Consider the following 10,752-nt stretch of genomic DNA (forward strand, 5'->3'; position numbering starts at 1 on the left):
CGGGGCTCCCGCGTGAAGCGGCCCGCTACAAGACGGGGCTCCTGCTGTGACCGCTCACACGGCCCACTACAACGAACGTAGGCTCCTCCCGATATGAGCGGCCCACTACAGACCGGGCTCCCGCTATGAGCGGCCCACTACAGACGGGGCTCCCACTGTGAGCGGACCACTACAGCCGGGTCCTCCTGCTCCACTACAGACGGGGCTCCCGCTATGAGCGGCCGCACTACCACACAAAACGGGGCTCCCCTGTGAGCGGCCCAGACTACAGAAAAAAAAAGAACGGGGCTCCCACTGTGAGCGGCCCACTACAAGACGGGTCTCCTGCTACAGACGGGGCTCCCGCTATGAGCGGCCCACTACAGACGGGCGCTCCCGCTGTGAGCGGCCCGCTACAGACGGGGCCCCCGCGTGAGCGGCCCGCTACAGACGGGGCTCCCGCTATGAGCGCCCACTACAGACGGGTCTCCCGCTATGAGCGCCCACTACAGACGGGGCTCCCGCTGTGAGCGGCCCGCTACAGACGGGGCTCCAGCTGTGAGCGGCCCACTACAGACGGGGCTCCTGCTACAGACGGGCTCCCGCTATGAGCGGCCCACTACACACGGGGCTCCCGCTGTGAGCGGCCCGCTACAGACGGGGCTCCTGCTGTGAGCGGCCCCCTACAGACGGGGGCCTCCTCTACAGACGGGGCTCCCGCTATGAGCGGCCCACTACAGATGGGCTCCTGCTACAGACGGGGCTCCCGCTGTGAGCGGCCCACTACAGACGGGCTCCCGCCATGAGCAGCCCACTACAGACGGGGCTCCAGCTATGAGCGGCCCGCTACAGACGGGGCTCCCGCTGTGAGCGGCCCACTACAGACGGGGCTCCTGCTACAGACGGGGCTCCCGCTATGAGCGGCCCACTACAGACGGGGCTCCCGCTGTGAGCGGCCCGCTACAGACGGGCTCCCGCTGTGAGCGGCCCACTACAGACGGGGCTCCTGCTACAGACGGGGCTCCCGCTATGAGCGGCCCGCTACAGACGGGTTCCCGCTATGAGCGGCCCGCTACAGACGGGGCTCCCGCTGTGAGCGGCCCGCTACAGACGGGGCTCCCCCCGCCGTGAGCGGCCCGCTACAAGACGGGGCTCCCGCCGTGAGCGGCCCGCTACAGACGGGGCTCCTGCTGTGAGCGGCCCACTACAGACGGGGCTCCCGATATGAGCGGCCCACTACAGACCGGGCTCCCGCTATGAGCGCCCACTACAGACGGGGCTCCCCCTGTGAGCGGCCCACTACAGACGGGTCTCCTGCTACAGACGGGGCTCCCGCTATGAGCGCCCACTACAGACGGGGCTCCCGCTGTGAGCGGCCCGCTACAGACGGGGCTCCAGCTGTGAGCGGCCCACTACAGACGGGCTCCTGCTACAGACGGGGCTCCGCTATGAGCGGCCCGCTACAGACGGGGCTCCTGCTACAGACGGGGCTCCTGCTGTCTGTAGGCCTCATGTGCCAGAGTGATGGGCTTTGAGCACGTGATGACTCCTGTGGTGAAGATCAGAAACAGCATCCGCTCCAGAGCCAAACAGCTCAGAACATTCAAGGTTCTGTTGGAGGAGCTGCCAGCTGAATATGGTGACCTGCTCCTACACACAGAAATCCGATGGCTCAGCAGGGGACGGACTTTGCTTCCTTTTTTGTCCCTTTGAGTGAGTGAAATAAAAGAGTTCATGCAGTCCAGAGGGGAAGACGCCGCGCTGCTGGAGGACACTGACTGGACACTGGACCTTGCATTTTTAACGGACATTACTGGGAAACGGAACAGTTTGAACTGGGAGCTGCAAGGCAAAGGTGAGACTGTTGCTGAGAGGATCAGTGCTGTAAATGCATCTAAAGCCAAGATGAACATTTTCTCTGTGCATTTACAGACAAAAGGTGCTGCACTTCCCCTCTGTGCAGATGGTGCTGAGAGACAACGCTTCTGCATGTGAGGCTTTGGACTAAAGTGCAGAAAAGTGCTCTCAGCTCATAAAAAGACTTGGGCAAGAGTTTGAGAACAGGTTTTGGGACCTGGATCAGCTTGAGCCATGTGTGTCATTCATTCTAACCCTTTCATGAACGTGGACATATCAGGCATTGCTCAGCAGTTCAGTGCAACCTCAGCCTGATGCTGCACAGATGCTAATTGAAATGGAACATTGTGAAATGAGCTGCAGCTCAAAGCCTCTCAGGCTGCACCAAACTTTTGGTGCCTTGTTGACACAGAAAAGTACAGTGGTGTATGTACAGCAGCTATGAAGGTTGCAAGCCTTTTGGGTTCGACCTCTCTTTGTGAATCAGCCTTTTCTGACATGAACTTCATCAAGAACCAACACAGAAGACGCCTCCCTGATGCACATCTGCCAGACTCACTCAGAGCTGCACTGTCAAGTTCCCCACCAGAGGACAACACACTGGTAACCGCAGCAACGCCAGGCTTCCCCCCCAACGGACAAAGAAACGGACACCAGATTTGGTGTCTCCTTCAGAATTTGTTAAATGTGTTTGTAAAATGTAACAATTGTTTATGTTAAAATGTTAATGTGAAAAAATCTGCAGACTGAAGTGTGAAGTTCAAAACGTAATCAGATTTATTTTAAAATCTGAAAGTTTATTTTTGTATTTTACACGATTTGTTATTTGTACAAACGTGGTGCAAAGTAATTCATGATTTGTTAAAAAATGTCAGTGGCTGGTAAAAATGGGACATTGTGATTTCCTAGGACTGTTGTAGAAGTGATCATTTTAAATGGTTTTGAACATTTTTTTTTTCAATTGAAAAACAAAATATAGAAATAAAGTGTTGCATATTGATATTTCTCTGTTCCCGATCTTGTTAAATCATTGTTGATATTGTGAGAAATCATTAACATGATCAGTGTCTTTGCAGAGATGAATATCATTAACTATTAATAATGACATTTAGTTAAAGGTAAATTGAGCAAATTGGCTATTTCAGAAGTGTGTATCAACTGGGGCCCTTCACATGATTCAGTACCCAGGAAGTAGCTCTCCGTCTCAGAAAGGTCGGTGACCCCTGCACTAGACTACATGAGGTCATTTTAAAATTTTCCAATGAACATTGGATCAGTCTGGCCCTCGGCTTGGAGCCACATTTTTTATTTGGCCCTCCGTCCATTTGACTTTGACACCCTGATTTCAATGAATCAATATGTTTCCATCAGTGGTTAAAAATCCGATGAATGTGATCATCAAAATGCACAAATTCTGTCTTAAATCAGTATCAGCCATCTTTGTTCATTTAAATATATGGAGCAGTGATCCAGGATTAAACGTTGCTGTTGTCCAAGATTACTGACTGATCCATGATGTGTAACAGATTTCTATTATATCGATTAACCTGAATGTTTGCATTGAAATTTGACAGAAATCTGCAGAATGTAAACTGTATAAAAGTTCACTTTCACAGAAACAGTTGCAGTCTCATTATGGGCTGTAACTGGAGGAGCTCCAGCTTATGTCATTAGAATCTACATGATTCAGTTTATTCATGCTTTTAGTGCTCTTTTGACTGAATTTTACCAGGTAAAAATGGACCTTTTCTGACCCCAATACAAGAGTTCCTCTGTGTTCTAAGAGTTTAAAGAAATGCATTTAAAAAACAAGGCCAGATTCCTACAAAAGCCTGGTTTGACCAGCAAGTCTGGCTCATTTACAGTTATTGATGAGCTCTTTTTCTGTGATATCTGCCATTTAAGTCCTAAAAAGCTATTTAAGGGTCGTTTTCCTTCCACTTCTTCAATCACCGACGTGTCCAACTTCACAGGACCTGCCCAAAGGTTCCCGTTTCTGTCATCCTCGCAAAAACGGACTAAAAGGACGCTTCTCCGGGTCATCCAGCTCACCTGTCCAGGCAGCTCACTTTCTCTGTCGGGTAGACGATCTTCCCACAGCGGCGCACTGAGGGTTCATCCTCGGAACCTCCTCCGCGGTCTCCTCCGCTTCTTTAAAACAGATATAGTTGCCGTCGCCGGCAGCCGAGCACCAGAAGTTCCAGCAAACGTTTGACAACCAGCAGCGACGACAAAATGTAGAGATACAAGTCAGTAGGAGACAGACGGAGCCTCTGTGGACGCACGAAGGAGCCGCGTCCGGGCTGGAGACTCGCTGATGCTGCGCTGACAACCACCGTCAGTGACAAGCTAGCGAGAGTGAGCTCACGAGACCGGAAATTAGCGACAGCAACCGGAAGTAAACAAAGGAGCAGACAACTCTGCGTTCGTTTCATTCAAATATGCAAATAAAGAGTAAAATAACAAATACATTTAAACTTAACAGAAAATATAAGGACTCATCAATTTTATTTATACCCAAAAAATTACATAAACTTCCTCATGCAAATATTTCGACCGTATGATATTAAACTATTAGAATTACACAAATGTATTTTTAACTTATGCCAAAATGTACATGTAAAATGTTTTGATCCTCAGTCACATAACACAAAGCAGATAAACACATAAGGAAACACAGTAAAGTTTCAAATTTAAAAAATATCAAATCTAAAATAATTCACAAAAATAGGCATAACAATTAAATTGAGAATCTGTGACTGTGTACTTCGCAATCCCTTGCTTATTCTAAGATTATTCTTTTTCTTATTTTAATTATTCCGTTTTTAGAATAGTTTATGGTTGAAGCCAGAACCTCAGGACGGAGGCAAAGCTTGACGTGCGGAAAATGGGTGAGCTTCTTAATCACGGAAGAGGAATTTTAAAGTCTTTAATGTGAAGAGGGATAAATAATTAAACTATTAGACTATTTCAGACACTTTCAGCCTCAGCTGTATCTTTTATTATTATTTATTTTAATTTTTTTTACAAAAAGCATCTTTACTCTTTGGCCCCATCTACTGTCTGTTGTGTGTCTAATTTGATCCTGCTGGTTGTGTTAGCTTTACCTGTGCAGAGGTTCGTGCTATAATCAGGAACAAACTCCACTTGTTTATTCTCACAGTCTGCTGATAAAATCTATTCTTGTTCTCCTAAAGCTGTCCTGCTCCATCAGCGTCAAATATTTCCCCTTTGACTGGCAGAACTGCACGCTCAAATTCACGTATGCACGGGCAGGAGTTTTCATTGTTGTTTGAAACGCAAACAAACTGTGACATGATGCTTTAAACTGAGCTTAGTCAAGATTTTATAGAATCTAAACACATATGGAGGAGAAAAAGGTGCAAAAATAAAATGCACGGTGCAGCTAAACTCTCCCAGTAGGAAAAAAGGCTTTTTAAATTCTGAACTGCATTTCCCATGTTGCCTTGCAGCTCTCTAACGTACAATGCCAAAGAGATCAGGTTGCTCCTGAAGGAAGAAACAGTCAATGAAACCAAGTGTACGGTTGAATGGATCATGATTGATCCTGCAAGCTTTACAGGTAACCAAGTAAAGATTATTTCCATTTATTTTTATTTTTTACTGTATACAGTCCTGGAGCTTGTGGGTGACTTTAAGTGTACTGGATGCTGTTGATACATGCAGAGAAGTTGTTTTCACCAGAGCCTGAGCCTTCAGACTGGCTGCAGCTCCAACCAGACTGACAGTCATAACTTCATCACTTGTGTCTGAACTCTGGCTTTGACCAACAGAGAATGGTGAGTGGGAGATCATCCACCGACCCGCCAAGAGAAACACCTACAAACACATTCCCATGGAGAGCAACAAGCATCAGGACATCACCTTCTACCTGGTCATCAGACGCAAACCTCTCTTCTACGTGGTCAACATCATCATCCCCTGCGTGCTCATCTCCTTCCTGGCCTCGCTGGTCTACTACCTGCCCGCAGACAGTCAGTGCCGAGTCACAGAACGTACTGAAGCCAGCGTCAGGCAGATTAACAGTCTGGGGCCTTTTCAGAATCACAACTACATGAACTGAGTTAACCTTCAACAGCACCCAAAGAATCAGACATTATAGCTGAATATCACGTCAGCACGGGACAACACAGCTAATAAAGCAGCAAACATCTGTAGTGGGCGGAGCTGAGGGGGCCGCCATTAATGGAGAAACATTAATTAGCTCCCCAACAGATTTTTAAATATATTTTATAAAGGATAATAAAAATGTGTGTGTGTGTGTGTGTGTGTAGGTGGTGAGAAGATGACGCTGTCCATCTCGGTGCTGCTCGCTCAGTCTGTCTTCCTACTCTTGATCTCTCAAAGGCTCCAGAAACATCCACGTCCGTTCCTCTTATTGTGAAGTAGGTAAACGCACCATTTACTCCACATCACTTTAACTCTGAATTAGATATATTCTGCTTCTCCAAACTATATATACATTAGGGCTGCAGAACCAGGTGACAACCGGCACATCCAGGCAGGCATGATCTTAAAAAAGATCAAAAGTGGCGTAAATGTCTGGTCCTGTCAGGAGAAGTATAACTGGAGCGGCATCGCTCGTACAGTAGACAGACTCTGCCTCTTCCTGGTTACCCCGGTGATGACCTTTGGCACCGTAATCATCTTTCTGAGGGGAATCTGTAACCAACCTCCTCATCTGCCCTTCAAAGGAGACCCGCATGACTCCAGAGAGGAGAACCCAGGCCTGCTGTGATGCACACACACAGCCAGGGCTTTTTCCATCGCCATCGCTTCTCTGGGGGAAATGTTGCATTTCTTTATCTTCATAACAACAAATCTTTAGTTTGTTCTATAGGAGCTCCATATGTTTAGTGTCAGAGACTTCTTAGATCTTGTTCATTGCTGGCACATAAAGAAAAATGCTTTGATTTTACTAAAGTGACACAAACCCATCTCAACACTGTTTTTTATATCCTCTATATTATTGTGCGTAGTCTGTGTAACTGTTGTGCTTTATTTCTGCTGGCTTCTTTAATGTGATGTAAACCAGCCTGACATAATACCAGTTGAGTACTTTATTTTATGTTGCCAAAGGTTTAAAAACAGCCTGACAGAATAAGAAATTGTGAAAATTTAGAGGATGAATTATACCTGGTGGTATCTGATCTTGAACAGCAAATTTTAGAGTATTTTATAGGGAAGTGAAATAATGTTTGGACCTCTAATCAGGCAAAGAGAAAGTTGTTAAGACCTGCTCTAAAAACACCACCTCAGGGGGACTATATCCAAATCTCTCCCTTTACTGATGGGACGTTGAAACGTCAATGCGCGGATTCATACATTTAGAACTGGACGTTGCACCAGAACTGGAAGCGCGGACTGATACATTTATAACAGCGGTCCTGCTTCAGCCCTCCGGGGCCTGATAACAAAATACGATGTAATCTTAATTTTGGAAACATTGTTTGTTGTCGGTGGTTCCTCACACCCATCGTTTAGTTTAACAAAACATACTTTATATGTTAATTATGTCCTACCTGGTCAAGAGTGAACTCAGTACCCGACACTCAACAGCTGACTGGACAGTTGTGCCGTCAGTACTAACGGCCCAGTCGGAGCAAAGAACTGGTCTGTGCTGCAATTTTAAGTAAATATTGTCATTTTAAATTTCACATACTTATGAACGTTCTACTTTGGAGAGAGTTGCTCTAATCAGAATAATTGGGAATTCACGCAATCTGATTGGCTTTTAGCGGAGGTACCTGTCACAGCCCCATTTCCCCAGTTCCCTCCTGTCCCCCTGCCTCTGCTCCACTCACCTGCAGCACAGGTGCAGCTCATTCCCAATCAGCCCTGCTATCAGCCTCCCCTGCACTCTCACTCTTTGCCAGATTGTTCTTCTGTATTTCTATGCAAGACTCTCCAGCACTTCTTACCTGCCTGACCTCCTGTTGCTGAACCTGTTTGCCTCTGACCTGCCTGCACCTCCTGTCTCCCAGTAAACTCACCAGCCTTCAGCCTAGTGTCATTGGCCTCCACTCCAGCCACTCCTGGTAGTTCCTCAAAAACACTGAGTTTCTAGTGGATGCACAATCTGTGGAAGCCAACATAGAAACTTTTGAAGAGCCAAGTTCTTGCAACAAAAATATAGTCCCCAATTAGGTTGTTTTGTTATCACACGACCCCGTCCCCATTATCTTAAGAGAATATAAAAGAATGAGTGGAGACAGAAGAGAGAATGAGACGTTTTGGCGCGTGTCGCTCTTGATTTTGTGTTTATTTTTGCAGTAAACTTAAAGGAGGCCTTTTCACTTTATGTTTGATTCCATTTAAGCTGATATTCCATTCTTGACATCTTTAAATTTACAATATTCATGGGAGTTTTATTTGGTCATTTTGCTTCTTTTTATTTCCTATTTCCACATTTATTATTTGTTTTTATTAGATTGCAATAAATCCTATAACATTTAACAGACTGACTAAAGTCAAATGAGCTGCGGTTCCCACCGATAGCCGTCATTCTGATGGGTTTTTGCTGGCTGCAGCTGAAATATTCCAATGCTCCATGTCACAGAGACAGTAAATACTAAACCCTAAAGATTCTGAAGGCATGATGTAAAATAGTAACGTATAATACAGACATTTGAAGAGACAATTAAGAGAATGTTTTCATGCTTCTAAGAGTGGCCGAGGAGCCATTTAGAACTTTATAAAGATGCATTGTGTGATACCAGGAACTAATTTAACTTCAAGGCGAAGCTGCTTCTGCTTTGTCGACCATCGACTGATCTCCTGAAAGTCCACCACCGCTTTTTAAAAACTGAATTTTTCATCTATGGACGGAGTAGACGGCAGATGTTTCCACAGATGCTCTTCACCAGTGGTCAGTGAGTGATGCAGCAGATGAGCGGGAGTTGACTGGCTACCAACTGAAATGTCTCAATGTCTCCAGCCCATAGTCTGGATTCTCTACGAGATCAGACAGCAGCTTCAGCTCTGAATCCTGCAGATTGTTGAACCTGAGGTCCAGTTCTCTGAGATGGGAGGGATTGGACCTCAGCGCCGAGGCCAGAGAGTCACAGCTGATCTCTGATAAGCTGCAGCTGCTCAATCTAAATAAAGAAGGGAAACTTTTATAAGGTTATAAGTGAAACCAGTATTCATCTGAAAGGTTAATCAAAGGCATGATCTGTAAATATTTAATTTAGTTACAGGTTAAAAATGATAGTAATATGTAATTACCACAATTCCAACCTCTCAGGTTTGCACTGTTCCAAAGGAGAATATATATTGTTCTGGCCCTCACTCTTCCCAGGTTCTCCCCACCTCTTTTCCTCCCATCTCATCATGGAGATCCATCTCACCTGTGGCTCATCTTTAAAGGCACAACCTGTCTTAGATGACTTCCTGTCTCCCTCACCATCTCCCTCCTCGTTGGCTGGTGTCTACCAGGCACCCTCACCTAGTTTTGTCTAATTTTGGTTACCATCTGTCGGCTTTTTCATTGTCCTTAAATCAATTTATCATGAATAAGTGGTCCCCGTGTGGCCCTCCCTCCTGAAGGAACTGGGCACAACACACACACTCAGAAAGTGTGAGGACCCTCGGATGGAATAATGGACATTTTTGAGAATGGTGTTTACCTCAGAGTTTCCAGTCGGCAGTTTGGATCCTGGAGAAAACCACAGAGCTGCTTCACTCCTGAATCCTGCAGCTGGTTGTAACTCAGGTCCAGTTCTCTGAGATGGGAGGGATTGGACCTCAGCGCCGAGGCCAGAGAGCCACAGCTGATCTCTGATAAGCTGCAGTTAATCAATCTGAAAAATGCAGGATGAGGTTATACGGTGCAGGTCTGCATGTTATCTGCGTCAGTACTAAACCTACGTTAGTTCTTAGTTGGGTCAGACCTGAATTCACGATATTACAAGGAATTTTTTTAATGTGGTGCATCACAGCCGTGTTGAGAACAGCCTCACTTCACCATCTTAGCAGCTGGTATATAGGTAGAAAAATGAAGACTGACCTGAGCCTCTCCAGTTTACAGTTTGGACTCTCCAGTCCAGAACAGAGCCGCTTCACTCCTGAATCCTGCAACGTGTTGTTGCTCAGGTCCAGAACCCTCAGATGGGAGAGGTTGGACTTCAGAGCCGAGGCCACAGAATCACAGCTGGTCTCTGATAAACTGCAGCGACTTAGGCTAAAATAACAATTATTTTGAGAGAAGACAAATAAAAATCAACATGTACCAGAGCAAAACACAGCTTACAAGCAACAACCTCTGGTCCTGCACCGGCTTATCTGCCGTATGTTCCTATTTTGGGTTCTTTCAGGGCGGTTGGACAAGATCTACAGCGTATGTAAAGTGTGTGTAGGTCAAAATACCTTCCAAGTTTGTGAAACCACATTTCTCAACAGCACTCAACTCTTGTCAGGAGTTGGGACAAAGCGACCCACTCCTGATAGCTTGTGGGCGATGCTGCAGCGACCCTGCAATCCCTACACTCTCTGGTGAAACCAAATCAAGGTTTTAGACACTGCTGGATGCTGGAAGGGTGGCTATAGTCTGGACGCATAGTTCCCCTGACTGCACATTTCTCCAACAATGATTGGCAGCTGGTGTCACTTGTTCTCCAGATGAGAGAAGGAAAGAGAGCCCCCCCACAGTGTGTTTGATTGCCCCACTGCAAGCTCAATGCTGCCAGAAAACATTGCAGGAGCATCAATTCCCCTCAGGGCATCAACAAGGACCTCAGGAAAAGGTGCAGCTGCGACCTACTAGAGACAAGCACACTGAGCTGAGATTCAAAGCCCTCTCCTCCCAAGAGAAGAGCTTGTTTGTTGGAGGCTCTTCTGGGCGATACCTGGTGCCACAGCTCCAGCTCAGCCCGTCTCTGGAGCTGAGGTGGAGCT

The 10,752-nt window shown here is 46.5% G+C and overlaps 2 long non-coding RNA genes across 2 annotated transcripts; one reads left to right on the forward strand and one right to left on the reverse strand.

Annotated features, from left to right (window-relative positions):
* Positions 1 to 5,051: 5,051 nt before the first annotated feature.
* LOC130519680 (uncharacterized) lies at positions 5,052 to 6,207 on the forward strand. The gene is made up of 3 exons (XR_008948425.1): positions 5,052 to 5,098; positions 5,310 to 5,831; positions 6,132 to 6,207. It is a non-coding gene; the product is annotated as an uncharacterized LOC130519680 (long non-coding RNA).
* Positions 6,208 to 8,088: 1,881 nt separating this feature from the next.
* On the reverse strand, positions 8,089 to 10,743 carry LOC130519679 (uncharacterized). Its single transcript, XR_008948424.1, has 3 exons — positions 9,866 to 10,743; positions 9,486 to 9,659; positions 8,089 to 8,954 (listed from the first exon to the last, which is right to left on the reverse strand). It is a non-coding gene; the product is annotated as an uncharacterized LOC130519679 (long non-coding RNA).
* Between the last annotated feature and the right edge of the window lie 9 nt (positions 10,744 to 10,752).

The sequence above is a fragment of the Takifugu flavidus genome, unplaced genomic scaffold (genome assembly GCF_003711565.1).
Source record: "Takifugu flavidus isolate HTHZ2018 unplaced genomic scaffold, ASM371156v2 ctg1083, whole genome shotgun sequence".
Lineage (NCBI taxonomy): Eukaryota > Metazoa > Chordata > Actinopteri > Tetraodontiformes > Tetraodontidae > Takifugu > Takifugu flavidus.